Raw genomic sequence first — 5,931 nt, 5'->3', positions numbered from 1 at the left:
CTAGGAAGAATAATGCAGGAATTAGGCAGAGACCCAAATGTAGTGAAGGGAACTTCTACACAGTGGGAAGAGCAAGCCCAAGTACCCTGAGGTGAGCATGCCAGGGGTGGTGGAGAAATATCAAGGAGACTCTGTAAATGACCTGGGGACAAAGAGTGAGAGTGACAGGCATTGATGTGACTCCACTGAATTAAGAGTTAATGAGCAGCATCCCAAAGCACTTACAGAGAGAAAAAGACCTAACATCATCAATACCTCAAAGCATTTATAAAACAATGTGGATGTTGGGAGTCATATTATACATTTTAAATACTTGTATTTTTTCTACTTTTATTTTATAGTCTGAATACTTTATCCCTTTGAAAGGTGTTATGAAAAACTATAGGTTCTATAAGATGACTCAGTCAAGGCAGAAATATTAATTCATTTAAGATATTTTAGCTCTGTGTCTCTCAATAAAATATAAGATGAGCACATATTTACATTGAAACAGTTACTCAACTAATCAAGAAAGTAACATTAGTCATAAGTTGATATTTTAATATCCCAAGTAATTAAATTATTTGAAGTAAACACTAGCAACCAGTTACCTCTAGATAACAGTTTACTCTCATGTGTATCTGCCAAGATGAGTTGCATGAGGCACTTGTGTTATTGGGTTGTTTTGCCCTGTTTTTTATGTATTTTAGTAGAGGAATATGACAGAGGAGATGAATATGGAAAGTAAATAAGTCAATTCTCCTTAATCATCATTTTAACAAGCATAACAAAAACATTGTATATTTCCTTTTAGCCAACCTCATTCAGGTATTATATTTCCAACATTTGTTTCCTTTCTCTTAAAAACAAAGGATTGAGAGTGAAGGGTATCAGATCTGGAATTTAACCTGAGTGTGGGCTTTACAACCTCACTGGGTGCCTGGAGAACATCAGAGAGGATTGGAGCTAGGTTACCATGCATGCTACCAGGTTCAGCTCACAGTCCTAGGGAATATTTCACCTTCTCCACGACTTTCTTGAATGCACTCTTCACTTCTTTGTTCCTGAGGCTGTAGACCACAGGGTTCAACATGGGGATGACCATGGTATAAAACACAGATACGATTTTGTCTGTGTCCAGAGAGTGTCTGGAGCTGGGCTGCAAGTACATGAAGACAAGAGTCCCATAGAAAATGGAGACTGCAGTGAAGTGAGAAACACAAGTGGACAGAGCCTTCTGGTATCCTGCGCCTGAGCGCATCTTTAGAATGGTGAGAAAAATGAACATGTAAGATATCAAGATAACAAGGAGAGCAGAAGAGATCACCAGGCTGGCTCCATAAACAAGTACCATCTCACTAATGTGTCTATCAGAGCAAGAGAGAACCATGACTGCTGGAACATCACAGAAAAAATCATGGACCACATTGGACTTACAGAAGGAGAGACTGAACGTGTCCCCAGTGTGGATGGAGGAATTTAGGAAACCTCCAAGGTAGCAGGCTGTAGTCAGACACACACACACACACTTGTCGTCATGGTGGTGGTGTAGTGCAGGGGCTTGCACACTGCAGCATAGCTGTCATAGGCCATCGAGGCCAAGAGGAAATTTTCTGCAGTGACAAAGGCAGCAAACAAGAACATCTGAGCTGCACACGCATTGTAGGAGATGACTGTGTCTCCTAGAAGGAGCCCAGCCAAGACCGTGGGAGTGACAGCTGAAGAGTAGCAGATGTCCACCAGAGACAGGTTACCCAGGAAAAAGTACATGGGAGTGTGGAGACGGGAGTCCAGGAGGATCAGCAGGATCATGCCCAGGTTCCCAGACACATTGATGAGGTAGATGAGGGTGATCATGATAAAGAGGGCCACCTGTAGTTCTGGGGCATTGGTGAGTCCTAGGAGGATGAACTCGGTCACTTCTGTCCTGTTCTCCATCAGAGTTCTTTGAGAATCAGGGGACACCCTGAAGCAAGAAGAATGAAGGAACAGAGCATAAAATGCAGTAGAGATTTCAGTGAGATTGACCTGTTTTTGTACTATAGGAATTACACATCACAATAATATTTTTTACAACATTCTCCATATCTAAAGCATGAACTTTACCATTAAATTTATTAGTTGTTTTAAAATATATTATGTGTATCCACTGTCTATAGAGCTTCAAGATGTTGAATTAAGGGTCACCAGAAATCATCTCTCCATCTAAAAAATCTTATATATATATAAACTGAAATTTTGTAAATTCAATGAATTAGCCAACATGACAATTCTGAAATTATTAATTTAACCAGTTTATCTTTTCTTGTCCTAGTAAATTCATAGACTGCTGTGCAGCTAATGTGCCAGTAATTGCTCCAGATGCTTTTACATCTATATTCCCTGATTTCTCCACAAGTTTATTAAGTTGAATAGTTGTTACTTTTATTTAGATTGTGACACACCAGAGATAGGGTAATACCTTCATATTTATAGAAGTATTAATTTTCAAACCAATTTTAGACTCTGACAGAATGTTTATCCAGTTAATTCATATAAAATTAAGTTGCAATTTACAATGATTCTATGTTTCCATTGCTGCAAGCTTAGAATTTGGAATTTCACTATGAATTAAATAAGCAATATATGTAGTGGATGTCACGAGATATCTGGGGCCACAGAGGTGTGTATAAGCAGCATTGATGATTCTGGCAGGGGAGGACATAGCATCAGGTACAGAGCCTGGTACAGAGGCATGTGTCCCACCTACATTTACAAGCTCAGAATCCTGGTACTAACCTAACTTTCCTGAGACAGATTTTCATTATCTACACACACACACACACACACACACACACACACACACACACATTAGTCCTCCTTCAAGATGTTATAGTGAAATAATCCATTTTTTAAAAAAATGAGTGAAATGTGATGTGTTTGGCACAGCTGGCCAGCTGCTAGCTGTACTATTCTTGTGCAGAAGGAACACTGGCCTGTGTGTGGTTTGAGAAATGAGGGTGGCAACACATGGGGCTTCACCTTTGGACACAGTCTAAAGTCTCAAAACCTCATGGATTTTATGCACCCTCCAGTAAGAGGCACTCCCTTGGTGGTCTGGCTTTCTGATTGGCTGCTCTGTTGATTCCATGTGAGCTCTTCTTTTTCCTTGAAATCTGTATTCCAGCCTGAGTCTTTCTCTTTCTCATTTCTGCCATGTCATGATTAAACTGCACATTTTGAGAGCCAAGAATTCATAGTTTTTGGATTTCCTTTAGCCTGAAGTTGTGTTTTGGTGGAAAGTCTATGCTTGAAGATTTTTATTTGAATGTTTTATAAAATAGCAAGAGTACTTTTAAATCTTTTTATTTGAATTTTGAGCCTTTAGAAGTATCTCCATCCTCTGCCAACTTCTATTTCCCATTATTCTCCTCCTGCTTCATGCACAATTACACCTGACAAACCTAGACCATAAGGGCTAATGTTTGCCAAACCACTTCTAGTATCACAACATATGAAAAGAGCTTTGTATATAAATATGCATGTGACTCTGTGTGTGTGTGTGTGTGTGTGTGTAAAGTAGGTATTTTTATAATTTATTATTTGCCAATGAAGGCAATGGATTATTTATGAAGTCAGTGATATTCTATAATTTCAAAGCTAGTCTGGAGAAGATTCAAGATTTGATATTTAAACCCTGTTTCATTCCTAATCAGAAGCCATTCCTTTTACCTGCATCACTGTCTACATGGGCAGATGGGCCAATAATATAAAAATCAGATTATGGGATTGGGGGATGTTAAAATGAAATTCTAATCTTGCTAAAAGTCTTACAATTTTTATCTTGGGGGTTTTCCTCGACCATGGTTGCGATTCCTATCAAATCTTCAGGTCAGAAAAAGACCTGCATACATGAAAAATATTAACATTGGTGACCAAAGATGCCCATTTAGTTTAAAGAAAGGTCTTTTTGCTCTGTTCATTTATTGCCTTATATAAGAGGCTACCTGATGATAAACAAATTTAAAGGCCCACCTATCCAAAGCCTCATCTATATAATTTATTGTTAATATTTTTAGATGGCAGCATGCTAATGTTTCATAAATCTCATTAAACTCCCCAGTAATGGAATATTAATATATATAACATTTTCACTAAAGTGCTTTAGAAAAACATTCAAAACCCTTATCTTTGTGCTCAAAAAATTCAGGATTTATGTTACTATTACTTTTGTATGGACTATAGTTTTCACTAAAAGTATATATTGAATATAGAAGCTTACCTCGTTCCTTGAATATGAGAGGCAGTCAGTTCTGAATAGTGTGTTTGAAATCAGAAATTCTTCCTTTGAGTAATGCACAGATACTGTTGGAGAAGCTCTATTGCAAATAGCAATCAAGAGGTTCCAAAGTTTTTCAAGACAGCAAAAAAACAGGACAAAGACATACGTATGGTTTCAGGCCATCGATTTACCACACATTCTCTTTGTGTTCTTAGAGGACTCAATTGCTTTCTCCTTATTTGTAAAATAAGATTATAAAATGTCGTCTCCCACATAGTCCACAGAGTTGTGTTTGCAAGTAGCAAATAAAGGAAAGTACACAAAACAACGTGCTAACAGGTTATTATTTTGAGGTCACTCAGTGCGATTTTTATTTTGGACATTTTCTTTGATGATGTGGCAGATTCCCACTGAATCTTCAGGTCAAAAGAAGACCTTCCTGCACTAACAAATATGAACATTCATATGAATAAGTGATGACCAAAGCTGACCACTGTGCAGTCTGATCCTTTTAAAATGAAATCACCAGGGTTCCTGCTGGACTTCAGAGGGCAATGCTCCTGACCCAGAGGGGAATTACAGAGACATGAGCTCCCTGGGGGTGTTCCCCAGGAGGCATCCTCATCCCACTTTCCTCAGGAAGAAGCAATTACACTTCCTGTTGGGACTCAGCTGGATATTTTGAGTGTAGCCATATCTATTTTTGTCACTTGTCATTTCTTTTTTTTTAATTGGTACTTGTCATTTCTTTTTTCACTTCTAATTAATGTGCAATTTACAAATAATAATGTGTGCATTGTTTAGTACATGGCTCTAAAAGTGTAGTCCAATGCATATCCATGTTACCACTACCCTGATCCCCTGTAATAAATTTTTCTCAAGTTTATTTGTGATCACGCCCATCTCCCAGCCTTGGCACCTAGCAAGCACTAAGCTCTCAGCTCTTTTTGTCCATATAATTTTAGATTTGCAGTAATTTTTTATAACTAGAATCTCAGAATATGTCTTTTGTTCTGGCATCTTGAATTTAGAAAAAAATGCATTTGAGATTTATTTTCATTGATACCTGTATGTGTGTGATATCTTTTTATTGTGAAATTATACTCTATCATATGCACTTTATATCTTCTGTTTTCATTTTTCTGTTAATGAATATTTGTGTCCCTTCCACTGTTTGGTGATTTCAAATAAAACTGACTTTATATTTCCCTAAAGACATTTTTTGAACATATGTAATACTAAGAAACACTTTCTAACTCATTCTGTGAAGTCAGCATTACCATCATTAAGAAAACATCCAAAAATTGCACTGAGTAACCTCAAAATCGTAACCTGTTAGCAAGTTGTTTTATGTACTTTTCTTTATTTGCTACTTAAAAACAAAATTCTGTGGACTATGTGGGAGACGACACTTTATAATCTTTATTTTACAAAGAAGGAGGAAGAAAAGACAGACAAAAACATCAAGAAATGAAACCAGACTACTATCTCCTCTTGAATATTACCTACAGCAAAAGTAAGAAAATGCTAACAAACCAGATCTATAAGCATATTAACCTAATTATAAACTATTACCATAGAGGATTTATTCCAGGATTGGAAAGAGGTTTCAATATATGAAAATCAATCAATGTAAAAAAAATAAAATAAACATAATGAAGAGAAAAATCTCATGAGCATCTTATTAATCC

The 5,931-nt window shown here is 37.0% G+C and overlaps 1 pseudogene; it reads right to left on the bottom strand.

Annotated features, from left to right (window-relative positions):
* Window positions 1-976: 976 nt before the first annotated feature.
* Window positions 977-1,917, bottom strand: LOC113195154 (olfactory receptor 5B3-like; annotated as a pseudogene).
* Between the last annotated feature and the right edge of the window lie 4,014 nt (window positions 1,918-5,931).

This window comes from Urocitellus parryii, chromosome 4, assembly GCF_045843805.1.
Source record: "Urocitellus parryii isolate mUroPar1 chromosome 4, mUroPar1.hap1, whole genome shotgun sequence".
Classification (NCBI taxonomy): domain Eukaryota; kingdom Metazoa; phylum Chordata; class Mammalia; order Rodentia; family Sciuridae; genus Urocitellus; species Urocitellus parryii.
The sequence above is the reverse complement of the archived record's forward strand: the minus strand, read 5'-3'. Positions and strand labels throughout refer to the sequence as shown.